Source organism: Giraffa tippelskirchi, chromosome 14 (genome assembly GCF_054371585.1).
Source record: "Giraffa tippelskirchi isolate mGirTip1 chromosome 14, T2T-mGirTip1v1.2.pri, whole genome shotgun sequence".
Lineage (NCBI taxonomy): Eukaryota > Metazoa > Chordata > Mammalia > Artiodactyla > Giraffidae > Giraffa > Giraffa tippelskirchi.
Window position 1 is genome coordinate 27,542,334 of NC_137288.1, and position 15,666 is coordinate 27,557,999.

Consider the following 15,666-nt stretch of genomic DNA (forward strand, 5'->3'; position numbering starts at 1 on the left):
TCCATTGATTTGTCTACTCTTTTTGCCAATGCAATACTATATTGATTAATGTTGTTCAGTCGCTCAGTCATGTCTGACTGTTGGTGACCCCATGCACTGCAGCACACGAGGCTTCACTTTTCTTCACTATCTCCCAGAGTCTGCTCAAACTCATGTCCACTGAGTCGGTAATGCCATCCAACCATCTCATCCTCAGTCCTCCCCTCGTCCTCCTGCCTCCAATCTTTCCCAACATCAGGGTCTTTTCCAATGAGTCGGCTCTTCACATCAGGTGGCCAAAGTATTGGTGCTTCAGCTTCAGCGTCAGTCCTTCCAATGAATATTTAGGGTTGATTTCCTTTAGGATTGACTGGTTTGATCTCCTTGCTGTCCAAGGGACTCTCAAGAGTCTTCTTCTCACCACACTTTGAAAGCATACATTCTTCGGTGCTCAGCCTCCTTTATGATACAACTCCCAGGTCTGTACATGAATACTGGGAAAACCATAGCTTTGACTAGTGTCTCTGCTTTTTAATACATTGTCTAGGTTTGTCATAGCTTTTCTTCCAAGGAACAAGCATTTTTTTTATTTCATGCCTGCAGTCACTGTCCAGAGTGATTTTGGAGCCCAAGAAAATAAAGTCTGTCACTGTTTCCATTTTATCCCCATCTATTTGCCATAAAGTGATGGGACCAGATGCCATGATCTTAGTTTTTTGAAGAGTGCAGAGTATAGTAAGTGGTGAAGCTGAGAAGTGTCAGTCTGTCTATTTTGTTCTATTTCAATATCATCTCAACTATTCTGAGTCTTTTGCCTCTCCATATAAACTTTAAAATCAGTTTGCCAAAATCTCCAACATAACTTTCTGAAATTTTGATTGGGATTGCGTTGAATCTAAAAGTCAAGCTTATTGCAGACTATAAAGATCAAACATTATAATTTGCATAATTATGTAAAACTATTCTCTTTTTACAAGATCATATGACTCACTTTGGCCAATAGGATGTGAGGAAGTATTTTTATGTCACTGTTTGGCAGAAATTATAAGGACCAATATAAGGTTCCAGGTTCTCGTTGTCTTCTTTCTCTTAGCTGTTAGTTAAAACAAATAAACAAAAATTATGTATTTAGTCCTCCAAGATGTGGTTCATTCTTTCTGGAGTTATTTCTCCACTGATCTCCAGTAGCATATTGGGCACCTACCAACCTGGGGAGTTCATCTTTCAGTGTCCTATTTTTTTGCCTTTTCATATTGTTCATGGGGTTCTCAAGGAAAAAATACTGAAGTGGTTTGCCATTCCCTTCTCCAGTGGACCAGGTTTTTCATTCCAATTCCAAAGAAAGGCAATGACAAAGAATGTTCAAACTACTGCACAATTGCACTCATTTCACATGCTAGCAAAGTAATGTTCAAACTTCTACAAGCCAGGCTTCAACAGTACGTGAACCATGAAATTCCAGATGTTCAAGCTGGATTTTATAAAGGTAAAGGAACAAGAGATCATGTTGCCAACATCTGGTGGATCATAGAAAAAGGAAGAGAGTTCCAGAAAACCATCTACTTATGCTTTATTGACTACGCCAAAGCCTTTGATTGTGTGTATCACAACAAGCTGTGGAAAATTCTTAAAGAGATGGGAATACCAACCACAGTACCTGCCTCCTGAGAAATCTGTAAGCAGGTAAAGAATCAACAGTTAGAACTGGATGTGGAACAACAGACCGGTTCCAAATGGGGAAAGGAGTATGTTGAGGCTGTATATTGTCACCCTGTTTATTTAACTCATATGCAGAGTACATCATAGCAATGCTGGGCTGGATGAAGCACAAGCTAGAATCAAAATTGCTGGGAGTAATATCAATAACCTCAGATATGCAGAAAACACCACCCTTATGGAAGAAAGTGAAGAGGAACTAAAGAACATCTTGATGAAAGTGAAAGAGGAGAGTGAAAAAGTTGGCTTAAAACTCAGCATTCAGAAAACTGAGATCATGGCATCTGGTCCCATCACTTCATGGCAAATAGGTGGGGAAACAATGGAAACAGTGAGAGCCTTTACTTTTGGGGGGCTTCAAAATGACTGCAGCCATGAAATTAAAAGATACTTGCTCTTTGGAAGAAAAGCTATGACCAACTAGACAGCATGTTAAAAAGCAGAGACATTACTTTGCCAACAAAAGTCCGTCTAGTCAAAGCTATGGTTTTTCCAGTAACATGTATGACTGTGAGAGTTGGACTATAAAGAAAGATGAGCACGAAAGAATTGATGCTTTTGAACTATGGTGTTGGAGAAGACGCTTGAGAGTTCCTTGGACTGCAGGGAGATCCAACCAGTCCATCCTAAAGGAAATCAGTCCTGAATATTCATTGGAAGGACTGATACTGAAGCTGAAACTCCAATACTTTGGCCACCTGATAAGAAGAACTGACTCATTGGGAAAGACCCTGAAGCTGGGAAAGTTTAAAGGCAGGAGGAGAAGGGGATGACAGAGGACAAGATGGTTGGATGGCATCACTTATTCAATGGGCGTGAATTTGAGAAAGCTCCGGTAGTTGGTGATAGACAGGGAAGCTGGTGTGCTGGAGTCCATGGGGTTGCAAAGAATCAGACATGACTGAGTGACCAAACTGAACTGAAGTGAAGATGTCATTCTTTGAAGCCCACATATTTATGTTTTAATATAAAACATTTTGCCTCTTACAGATGAAAGTTTTGAGATACAGATTGTTGTTTTTGTTGTAGGTTCTACAAAGTCAAAGCTGGCCAGTGATTCCTTATTCCCACCATATTTGTCATTTCCCCAAAGACAATTAAAACATTCTTTGTCATTTCCTTTCTTTGGGATTGGAATGAAAACAGACCTGTGGTCACTGCTGAGTTTTCCAAATTTGCTGTCATATTGAGTGCCATCTGCATCTTTTAGGATTTGAAATAGCTCAACTGGAATTCCATCACTTCCAGTACCTTTGTTTGTAGTGATGCTTCCTAAGGCCCACTTGATTTTACACTCCGGGATGTCTGGCTCTAGGTGAGTGATCATATCATCATGGTTACCTGGGTCATTAAAATCTCCATTGTATAGTTCTTCTGTGTATGCTTGCCACCTCTTCTTAATGTCTTCTGCTTCCTTTAGGTCCATACCATTTCTGTCCTTTATTGTGTCCATCTTTGCGTGAACTATTTCTTTGGTAGTTCTAATTTTGTTGAAAAGATCTCTAGTCTTTCCCATTCTATTGTTTTCCTCTCTTTGTTTGCATTGATCACTTAGGAAGGCTTTTTATCTCTCCTTGCTCTTCTTTGAAATTCTGCATTAGATCTTTCCTCTTCTCCTTTGCCTTTTTCTATCTTTTCTATCTTTCTGTTTCCCCTTTTCTTCTGGAAAAGGTCAATTTTCATTCTAATCCCCAAGAAGGGGAAAGCCAAAGAATATTCAAACTACCACTAAATGGCACTCATCTCACATGCTAGCAAGGTAATGCTCAAAACCCTCCAAGCTAAGCTTCAACAGTATATGAACTGAGAACTTCCAGATATACAAACTGAATATATAAAAGGCAGAGAAACCAGAGATCAAATTGCCAACATCTGCTGGGTCATAGAAAAAGCAAGGGAATTTCAGTAAAACATCTATTTCTGCTTCATTAAGTATGCTAAAGCCTTTGACTGTGGGGATCACAACAAACTCTAAAAATTTCTGAAAGATATGGGAATACCATACCACCTCACCTGCCCCTTGAGTAACCTGTATGCAGGTCAAGTAGCAACAGTTAGAACCGGAACACTTAGAACTGGAAACAAAAGACTGGTTCCAAATTAGGAAAGAGTACATCAAGGCTGTATATTGTCACCCTGCTTATTCAACTATATGCAGAGTAAATCATGAGAAATGCCAGGCTGGATGAATCACAAGCTGGAATCAAGATTGCCAGGAAAAGTATCAGTAACCTTCGATATGCAGATGACACCACTCTAATGGCAGAAAGTGAAGAGGAACTACAGAAGCTCCTGATGAAGGTGAAAAAGCTGGCTTAAAACTCAACATTAAAAAAGCTAAGGTCATGGGATCCAGTCCCATCAATTCATGGCAAATAGATGGGGAAACAATGGAAACAGTGACAGACTATTTTCTGGGCTCCAAAGTCACTGGGGATGGTGACTGCAACCATAAAATTAAAAGACAATTACTCCTTGGAAGAAAATCTATGACAAACCTAGACAGCATGTTAAAAAGTAGAGACATTACTTTGCTGACTAAGGTCTGTATATTCAAAGCTATAATTTTTCCAGTAGTCATGTATGGATATGAGAGTTGGACTATAAAGAAGGCTGAGCACTGAAGAACTGATACTTTCAAACTGTGGTGTTGAAGAAACCTCTTGAAAGTCCCTTGGACTGCAAGGAGACCAAACTAGTCAATCCTAAAGGAAATCAATCCTGAATATTCATTGGAAGGACAGATGTGAAGCTGAAGCCCCAATACTTTGGCCACCTGATGGAAATAACTGACTCATTAGAAAAGACCCTGATGCTGATAAAGTTTGAAGGCAGGTGGAGAGGAGAAAAACAGAGGATGAGATGGTTGCATGGCATCACTGACTCAATGGACATGAATTTGAGCAAACTCTGGGAGATAGTGAAGGACAGGAAAACCTGGTGTGCTGCAGTCCATGGGGTCTCAGGGTTGGACATGATTGCTTAACTGAACAACAGCAAAGACAGTGCCTACAGAAAGTTGTCCCTACTGCCCAAGAGAAGGTGAAGGAATTCAAGAAATTCAAGGTAGGAACATCTATTAATATCTGTAAATATTATCATAATATATGTGATAAAATACATTTTGGTCATTAAAACAACACAAGCTGTCACACTGCCTACAGAGACATATCCCAGTATTACCTGTTCATAACTGCCCTCTAACCCCTATCATGCTTATACCTCCTCTATGGTTTTTTAACATTTTCTTTTTTTTTTTTTAACATTTTCATGGTATATCATAAACACAACAGCTTCCTGTTACATGTACTCAGGAAGGAAAAGATCTATTGACAATTTTCTGTGCAATTCTAGATTTTTAGGTAATGTCAAATTTATCAGTGTCACAAAAGATTAGGTAAAGAGTAGATCTCTAGATTTTGCTGGAGGATTGGTTTAAAAGCCAAGAAAGCCAGTTATATTTAACTGATATTTCTTATAGGAGGGGTCAATGTGATAGACAGCCTTATTTATATCCATCTATGATGACGTTTTTCCTATCATTTTAGAGAAGAAGGGAGGTCATTAAGGAATTAAAAAACATATACTTCAGACTCAGATATCATGTTCTTCTGTTTATTAGGGTGCTGTGAATGAGCATAAGTTTGCAAAATTATGTAAATCATAACATTTGATTATTATATTGTCCTCTCAGACCAGGGTTTAAACTCCTTTTCATCAAAATCCATTTTCTCTCTTGAGATGGGCACCATATGTGCTCTTGCTTAATATTTCCTAATAGGAAATTTGGAAAAACCATAATAAGGCAGAGCGGGTTTCCCAGGTGGCTCAGTGGTAAAGAATTTGCCTGTGATGCTGAAGATGCAGAAAACACCATAGGATCGATCCCTGGGTGGGGAAGATTCCCTGGAGGAGGGCATGACAACCCAATCTTGTATTCTTGCCTTGGCTATCCCATGGACAGAGGATCCTGGCAGGCTAGAGTCCACAGGGCTCACAGAGCTGGACACAACTGAAGGGACTGAGCACTTACGCACATATAATAAGGCAGAGGGTGTGTTCAGTTATCATTTTTCTCCCTTTCAGGGTGGAGAAAATGTTTTAAAAGGGATTAACAGGACTGGGCCCAAGTTAACCTTGAAGTGAACTTCTAGCATTTTTCTTATGGGGTGATCCAGAATTTTGGAAGGACTGATACTGGAGTTGAAACTCCAGTGTTGTGGCTACCTAATGTGAAGAGCTGACCCTTGGAAAAGACCCTGATTTGGAGAAAGATTAAGGGCAAGAAGAGAAGGTGGCAACAGAGGATGAGATGGTTAGATGGCATCACTGACTCAATGGATATGAGTTTGAGCAAACTCCAGGAGATAGTGAAGGACAGGGAAGCCTCACATGCTGCAGTTCATGGGGTCACAACAAGTCAGATATGACTTAGCAACTGAACAACAACTTTGAAAACTTAGAAGCTAGAAATGATCTTACAGTTAGGTGGGGAAAGGGCATTGAAGTAGGCAGACATACCACCTCTGGAGGGGAATTAAAAAGGACATGGCTTTCTTTGGCTTTAGAGAATTCAGTCCAAAGTTTTGAGAAGAACCTTGTTCAAAAACTACCTACTGAATGTTAGTCCCTACAGTAAACCAGAGATAAGGAGAAGGTTCTCATTGGAGATTCCACTGAGGTGGTCCATGGCTAATGGACTTTGAGAAGAACCATATCACTTTCCAGATTTTAGTTTTGCATGTTTCCTTTAGCTTTTTGTAAGTCTTATAAACACTAGAAGCTATCTTCATCCATTACTGTGTGGCATTATGGGCAAGGCCTGGCTTACACTTTAAGTTAAAAGTGCAAAGGAAACAGCAGCTGTCTAAAAAGAAGTGGCTTCCTGGTAGTAGAAATGACTATAGAAGAACAGTACAGCAGTTCGAGGCCAATAGTAGCTGCAGTGGACTACCACAACATAATGGGATCCATGGAACTAAGCCTGTCATTCTGAACACGTCCAAAGACATTTGAGGAGAAGAACATGGTAAGACTCTAAACTTTCACAGGCTTGCAACATGGAGAATTGTCATAATCTATGAGAATTGTCATGATTTGAATGTCAAAAGAAGACATGACTTTAGTCACAGTCCACAGAAGTTTGAGATATCTGAGTTCTAGCAACAATAATCCTTTTTCATATTAGGGTTAAAAGTCCACCTAAGATACTGAAATAATCCCAATCTGACTTGTGACTATTCTTGACTACTCTGGCCCCAGTGCAAGCACCTCCTAGATATTCCCACAATCCAATAACTAAAGGGTCCACATATGACAAAGTTGATGGTCTCTGTAGCCTGATTCATTGCCACAACACACTGATTATTAGGTTATCTGTCTATTTCCTTTGCCTACATGGAGTTGAGCTTGACTGTAAGGGACAGAAGAAGATATTTTTAAATGGTATTGTTCTTAAAGAGTTTATTTGAGAGAAAAATAAAGACCAATTCATATAGGCTAAAGAACACTGCATAAATGCCTTATGACTACAGAGACAAGGGGAAGTGTAAAAGCTGGAGTAATCAGTAAGGCTGAGTGAGGTCAGGTGAAGGAAAAGCATCATTTTCTTAAAGGAGTATTGGCTTCTGTCCTGGACTGGGTTAATGCTTGTATATTACCCTCCCTCTAACAATATATATCTTTTGCCACATGATAAAATGCAATTGTCTCTGGGCTGTTCAATTCAACTTTCCTTGTTTATTTGCTAAACTCTTAGGAGACACAGGTTTGATCCCTGGGTAAGGAAGATTCCTTGGAGAAGGAAATGGCAACCCACTCCAGTATTCTTGCCTGGGAAATCCCATGGACCAAGGAGTCTAGTGGGCAGTCCATGGTGTCATAAAAGAGTTAGGCTTGACTTAGCAACTAAACAACAACAACATTACCACATTGATTTTTCTATGCAGTAATAAATGAAGAAATCTTTAGGGTGCAACATGAAGACAGAAAAAATGGTCTATCTCTTCTCATAAGTTATGGAGATACCAAAATTATTAGGGCCAAATCTTTGATTATGTTATTCTCAATAAAATTTGGAATCAAATATATATATAAATAATGACCCAATTAATTCATTTAAATGAATATACTAGTGTAAAAATGAATTGTGATCAAGTGTTAGAAGCAGCATCTTGTATATTAATTCCATACAAAGCTGACTGTGTATTTAACTCATGACAAATGCAGCAAGAAACAAAGCCATGAAATACAGATATATGGGACTAAAACTAGAGGGTGTAAGAAAATCCAATCATGTACTACATTTTTTAAAAGCTTAATGGTTTCTAAAATTCAGTGTTATCATCCCAGTATTTTAAAAAAATCATCAGATTAATAATACCACTTGTCAAATAACTGGTGAAAAGGAGTTAAAACAGAAGAAAAATAAGCAAGTTTTTACATTATCTTCAGTGGACCAAGCCAAAATATTTGCTTAATTGGGTATCCCAGTTGAACCTTTCATTATTTACTGCCCTATAAAAAAGAGCTATTCTCAAAAGCCAGAAAATTGTCAGAGCATGTCAAATACATGAGAGAAAAACATTAAGAACCCCTTTGTACTCCCCCTCCATGAAATCAAAATAATTTTCTTGAAGGAAAATGTCCTCTAGAAAGTTTTTTGAAGCATGCCTTAGGAAGAGGGGCACAGTTATGTTAGTGAAAATTGGGGCAGAAGTTTTAAAATTGAATTAAAAAGATGAATTCCAGGAAAAGTGAGGCTTCTGGCAATACATGACTCACAGGAAAGACTTTGGCCATTTTCTATCAACCATTATAGTCTTTACAATGCATGAATTTCTGCAGGCTCCTCATTACCCTACTATGAGCTCATGCCCATGATTGGTGCCATGAAATGTTAATCAGACCTTCTTTCTCTGATGGCATAAGAGGACACTAGCAACAAGAACCTCCTCTCTTCTAGTAGTAAATGTATTGTATGAAAACCTTTCCTTCTGAATTCCTAATAGTTCAAGATAGTGCCCTAATCTTCAAGCTGGGTGAGTACAATAGCTTTATGACTCAAATATATTTTGTCTTCCATTTTTCTACCCCCTGCCACCCCTCCAATGTCTACAGTTACTTTTAAGCTTGTTTCTAGAATCCAGTCATGCTAAAATCTTTAGCTTCTTTTGAATAAGTTCTGCTGACGTGTCTGCTTAGTAGACCCCTTAGTAGTGGCTGCTTTCCTTCAGGTTTCCAGGGTCTTTGCAAAAAGAGAGTGCTGACCCATGTCTTTGTTGAAACCTCATTTCACCAGAAGTCTTTTTACAGATCCCTATCTGAGTTAGTCCTCATCATCCCACAGACACTCCCACAACACCCAGAGCTTCCTCATTTTTCACTGATTATTGATACTCATCTCCCACACTGGACCGCAAGATAGTTCCCAGCACTGAGTCCCTGCTTCACAGTCTCAGACAAGTGCCTGGACATAGAGTGCCTGTATGTGTGCGAAGTGTCAGATAGAGTGTATCATTTATTACACACTTTTACATGTTATTTAATATATGCAAGTTATATCATATTACTTCAGATATTTTTATATATTTCATAAATTATATAATACACTTTATACCCTAATTTCAGCTATCACAGGAAATTTCTAATCAGATTTCTATCCTGGAAATATTTATTTTTCTATCTGAAATTTTCTTCTCTATAAAAACTTAAAACCACAAAACAAATACTTGCTTTTTAATATAAACAATTTAAAGTTAAGACCAAAAGTTTTTAAAAATAAATATTTCATTCCCCCTCATTTCACTGTATTCTAAGGATTGAAAACTGTTTTAAGAACTAAAGAAACTGCTAGGTTGTAGAGCCATGACAGGCTGTAGAAAGGTTCTCTGCACAGTGGGGTCCTCGCCTGTAAGGATGATGTTCCAGAGAAAAGCTGTGCCCTTCCTCACATTACTTTCATCTCTAGCAGCTCTCCAAGGACAAGGGTGTGGAACCCGTCCTGCCACTAAGACTTTATCACTGGTTTAAAAGATTTATTGAATCATATCTGCTTGTTCATTAGCTTCACTCTGGAAAGAAGATATTTGAAAGCAGGGAGAGAGACAGGGCATAAAATAGTTCACATGGGAAAGAAAGGGTGCAGTGTGAAGAGAATAAATTTCACTAGCACAACCCAAGTTTTGCAAGCCTTCGTGACACCTCGGAATTTTTCCATTTAATAAATTCTGCTCAAGCTTGCAGTTTGCAGCACCTTCCTAAATTCATTTTCACCAGATAAGAACTGACGGAAACCTTTCCAACACTTGTGAGGCTGTATTGTCCAGCAGTAAGCCCTGCATGATGCTCTGATGAGGTTAAGACAGAGCCTGTTTGTCCACTCAACCAGACCAGCATTTACTCTGCTGATTCCTACTGATGATTAAGGAAACTAGACTTACCTCAAAATCTGTGCTTCCTGACAAAAGAAATCCTGGAGAGGCTGGCACTCATTGTTTCTGTCTGAGGCTCAAGGAGTTTCTTTTTTTTTTTTCTCTCACTATGAAGAAAAAAATATAGAACTAATGATTATAAACTGAGAATTAGAGCTTGTAATAGTCATAATCCCAGAGAATCTGATGATTAAGATAGATAATGACCAGTTTGTTAGTACATTCATTGCTCTTAGCTCCATCCTGGGCTACACAATTGTCAAACCAGTCATTAAATACTAGTAATGACTAGTTATTCCAGAATTAAAAGCTTAAATATAAATAAAAATGAGATTGATGCTCTTTAATAGGTTAATGTGTCCTCTCTTTACCATGGTGGTACTGTATGTTATGTTTTTATGAACAGTGTCATTTCTAGAGGGGATATGGCTGTTTCTAAGTGAGATTCCATTTACATCTGCGGCAGGTATTTAATCTACCACATATTGGCTATTGTTTTATAAATCCCCATACTTCCTTTTAGTGAAATCTCCTTAACTCACATATTCCTGGAGTCTTTGGGAGGTTGTTTTGAGGTGTTCAGGTTTGTATTCTCTTTTGTTGTTGCTGTATTTTTCACTTTGCCCTCCCACTCTAACTTTAAAACTTTGTTCTTCACTTCACTAGCCCCAGGATAACACATACACAGACATCTTGGCTGCATTGTCAATATCATTATTATCAACCAAAATCAATTCCGCATAAGCTTGGTCCATGGCTGTCTCAATAGAACACTGCATTACCTTTAGGTAGAATCTTACTATATGAAAGTGATTTTTAGGTCCACTTGTGAAATGTGAATTCATATGTCTTTTCTGATTCAGAAAGCACATCTGAAACAGAAGCAGAGAAATTTATCGAGGCCCCATTTTATTTTTAATGAGAAAGCCAAGGCAAAGGGAGGCCACAGAAACTGCCTGAGGCTTACACAGCAGGCTTATGTCAGAGCAAGAGCTGAGAGTAAGTGGTGGAGGGCAAGGAGCCCAAGGCTGGGATCAAGGGACCTGATTGCTTTCCTAGTTCTGTCAAGCTGGAAATAGGTGTAAACTTTGAGGACTCCGACTTTCTAGATTGTAGCTTTCCTGTGAGTAAAATGAGGTTTTAAATTTGATATATTTCGAAGCTTCTTGCAGTTCTGGCCTCTTAGTTCAAAGATCTGTCTGGTATTACACAAAAAGGCAATTTAATTTAAAAAATACATTAAGGTGAACTGAATTACTTAGGGGAAAGATTATAAGGACAAGAAAACATGACATGTCCTAAAAGACAGGTATGGGGAACAGAATGTTTTAACAAAGAATGTTAAAACATGGTCATGGAAACAGGATAAATCTTGAACATATAAGCAAGACAAACTATATAAGGTGATGAGAAAAGATCAAAATTATATTTCAGTAGTATAAGTTCTGGGAGGCTTCAGAAAAAGGAGGCATCAGCAGTAGTTTCTTTGATAGCCTCTGGCATTCTCTTTTTGTCCATCTTGGTTTGAGTGAAAATCTCTTTCAATGTTTCCCTCTCCCTTCCTTCTCTGTTGGGATCTCAGCAAAGCAATCTAAAGCTTTGATCCCTATAACTGGTTTCAAGCCAAACTTATTATTTAGATAAAATTTCTGTGGTCTTCCAATATTCCATACACTCACAAACTCTGCCCACTAGAGTCATATGCATACACATAGACACACGTTCTTTTCCTTATTTTCTCAGGGAAATTCAGGATATAAGCACACAGGCAAAATAAAAGTTCAGTTGAGATATTGTAACCGAAAGTGGGATCTGGATGCTTGTTCAAAAGCCAGTCAAGAAGCAGCATTGGTGGAAAATGTGCTTTATTTTGGATGCTGGCAACTGGGTAGAGGGAAGGCAGATACCTGTCCAAAGGCCAATCCTAGCCACTGACAATCAGTGGGCAAGAGATTTCATAGGCCGAGGAAGAGGATTACATACAAAAACAGCACGGTCAGCTCGGACAGTCATCTTCAAATTGGTCACCCATGGTCTGGTCAGTAACATCTTGATTGCTTTAAGTAAAATTAGTTTTCAGTTCTGTAAGTGGAGGTAATAGATTTCTAGGTGCATTATTTAAAATCTTAAAAGATGACATTGTTAAAGTGTTGCACTCAATATGTCAGCAAATTTGGAAAATTCAGCAGTGGCCACAGGATTGGAAAAGGTCAGTTTTCATTCCAATCCCAAAGAAAGGCAATGCCAAAGAATGTTCAAACTGTAGCACAATTGCACTCATCTCACATGTTAGCAAGATTATAATCAAAATACTTCAAGCTAGGCTTCAGTACGTGAACCAAGGAATTCCAGATGTACAAACCGGGTTTTGAAGAGGCTCACATTGACAACATATGTTGGAGAAAGCAAGGGAGTTCCAGAAAAATATCTACTTCTGCTTCATTGACTATGCTAAAGACTTTGACTGTGTGGTCACTAGAAACTGCGGAAAAGTTTTAAGGAGATGAGAGTACCAGACCACCTTACCTGTCTCCTGAGAAACCTGTATGTGGGTCACGAAACAACAGTTAGAAAAAGGCATGGAACAATGGACTGGTTCAAAATTGGGAAAGGAGCATGACAAGGCTATATTGTCACCTGATTATTTAACTCATACTCAGAGTGCTGTGTTGTGCTGTGCTTAGTTGTTCAGTCCTGTCTGAAGAGAACATCATGAGAAATGCTAAGCTGGATGAATCACAAGCTGGAATCAAATTGCCAGGAGAAATATCAACAATCTCAGATATGCAAATAATACCACTCTAATGGCAGAAAGTGAAGATGAACTTAAGAGCCTCCTGATGAGGGTGAAAGAGGACAGCGAAAAGCTGGCTTGAAACTCAACATTCAAAAACTAAGATCATGGCATCTGATCCTATCACTTCATGGGAAATAGAAGGGAAAAAATTGGAAGCAGTGACAGATTTGATTTTATGGGGCTCCCAAATCATGGTGGACAGTGACTGCAGCCATGAAATTAAACGACACTTGCTCCTTTGAAGGAAGGCTATGACAAATCTTGTTGTTGTTCAGTCGAGCAACCATGTCCAACTCTTTGCAACCCCATGGACTATAGAACTCCAGGCTTCCCTGTCCTTCACCATCTCCCAGAGCTTGCTCAAACTCATGCCCATTGAGTCAGTGATGCATCCAACCATCTCATCCTCTGTTGTCCCCTTCTCCTCCTGCCTTCAATCTTTCCCAGCATCAGGACCTTTTCTAATGGGTTGGCTCTTTGAATCAGGTGGCCAATGTATTGGAGCTTCAACTTCAGCATCAATCCTTCCAATGAATATTCAGGTCTGATTTCCTTTAAGATTGACTCCTTGCAGTCCAAAGGACTCTAAAGAGTCTTCTCCAACACCACAGTTCAAAAGTACCAATTCTTCAGTGCTCAGCCTTCTTTATGGTCCAACTCTAGACAGTGTATTAAAAAACAGAGACATCACTTCGCTGGCAAAGGACCATCTAGTCAAAATTATGGTTTTTCAAGTAGTCATGTATTGAGTTAAGAGTTGGACCACAAAGAAAGCTGAGTGCTGAAGAATTGATGCTTTCAAACTGTGGTGCTAGAGCAGACACTTGAGAGTCCTTTGCACTGTAAGATCAAACCAGTCTATCTTAAAGGAAATCAACCCTGAATATTCATTAGAAGGACTGATGCTGAAGCTGAAGTTCCAATATTTGGCCACCTGATGTGAAGAGCCAACTCATTGGAAAAAACCCTGCTGCCAGGCAAAATTGAAGTCAAAAGGAGAAGGGAGTGGCAGAGGATAAGATGATTATGTAGTATCACCAGCTCAATGGACATGAATCTAGGCAAACTCCAGGAGACAGTGGAGGACACAGAAGCCTTGCATGTTATAGTCCATGGAGTCACAAAGAACTAGACACCACTTACCAGCTGAACAATAGCAACAAAAGTCTTCAGTTCCAGGGTCAGTTTGTTCCCATTTCCCAAAGGCCAATTTTGTAATTGTGATAGCTTTTGCCATGGCAATAGTCTCATTATCGTGTAGTTAACTTCCTCCACCTGGTTGGAGTTGCAGTATCAATAAGATAGCTCATAGGATATGGCTCAAAATATTATCTATAACCCTTGTGTGCATGCACGCATGCTCAGTCACTCAGTCATATCTGACTATCTGTGACTCTATGGACAGTAGTCCACCAGGCTCCTGCATCCATGAGATTTTCCGGGCAAAAATACTGGAGTAGGTTGCCATTTCCTTCTCTACTATAGACCTTAAGAACTAAATGTCTGCTTAATGACTAAACTATTATTATTTGATCTCCTTTGACAGTTCTTCTTTGTTTCATTTATTCTCACATCTCTGATTAATCTTATCCTTTGGCTAAAGTTTTTCGAAGACAAAAGGCAGACTAAGGACCTGAAGGCAGGGAGGACCACAGTTGCTTGCTCCAGTTCAGTATGAGAATAGCCCCTGGGTTCAAAAGATTGAGAACATTACCAAGAAATGAGAGAAACACAATCATTTCTAAGTTGTCTAGTCAATACTGACAAATTATTCCCTATACTTGAGTTCATCTTGGTCACCAGTAATAGCCATGATGCATTCCTAAAATGTATTATGCCTTTTAAAGCTTTTTTCATCTAGGTATTATTAAATAAATACAAAGCCCTGTGAGGTTCATAGATTTAGGATCATGCCACTGTTTATAGACAAACTTCTTAAAAACAAGAAGAGTTGGATGCTGTATTAGAGATACACAAATGTGTTCTCATCACTGATATAGAAGGAATCCAGTCAAAAATGTTATTTACTGAACTTTCAATAAATATAAACATACACCTTAAGTTGTGTGTTTGTGCTGTGTCACTCAGTTTTGCCCTGCTCTTTGTGACTCCATGGACTGTAGTCCACCAGGCTCCTCTTGTACCTTTAGCTACACTAAAAAAATAGATAAATAAATGTTTGAGTAGGTTTTCAGTGAGGCCATTCTGACTAAACCTAACCAAACCTATAACTTTTTTAAACTGTTGAACTAGAATAAGACTGAAATACTGTAATACTGTTGAATCTGAACTCAAAAGGGTACTGAGAATCTACTTTTGTAATAATCCACTCTAATGTTGTGATTATTATGATTTTGATCTTGGAAACTAAATAAAATAGTTTTGGTCATGCATGGGAAGTAAGATAGTTGCTGAAACTAATGAGTTGAAATGAGGGCAGTGTAAGGGCAAAATGATAAATGATGAACTGGGAAAATATAGCTGCAACTAATATAGCAGAAAAATAATTAAAGTCCTTGATATATTAATAAGCTCTAAAGTCCAACAATCCTACAGTAAAAATGGACTGTAGAAGTGAACATATAGCCAAACTAATAGAAATTCAAGAGGTCCTTAGCTATATAAAAATTCCTCACAGTAAGAGAAATGCAAATTGAAAATACACATCACTTCTTATATATTAGATTAACAAAACCCCAAAGTTGACAACATACATGTAGGGGAGGCTCTGGGAAAACAAGC

At 38.7% G+C, this 15,666-nt stretch overlaps 1 protein-coding gene across 8 annotated transcripts in view; it reads right to left on the minus strand.

Annotated features, from left to right (window-relative positions):
* Positions 1–15,666, minus strand: part of LOC145534880 (large ribosomal subunit protein uL30-like) — a 51,364-nt gene that overhangs the window by 22,674 nt on the left and 13,024 nt on the right. For 5 of the 8 annotated variants that reach the window (XM_081563192.1, XM_081563187.1, XM_081563191.1 and 2 more), the window contains exon 2: positions 10,137–10,234. The gene's annotated coding sequence lies outside the window, so the exon portion shown is untranslated. Of the gene's footprint in view, positions 1–970; positions 1,073–10,136; positions 10,235–15,666 lie in introns of all 8 variants that reach the window. The other 3 variants (XM_081563193.1, XM_081563190.1, XM_081563188.1) reach the window with 1 other exon arrangement.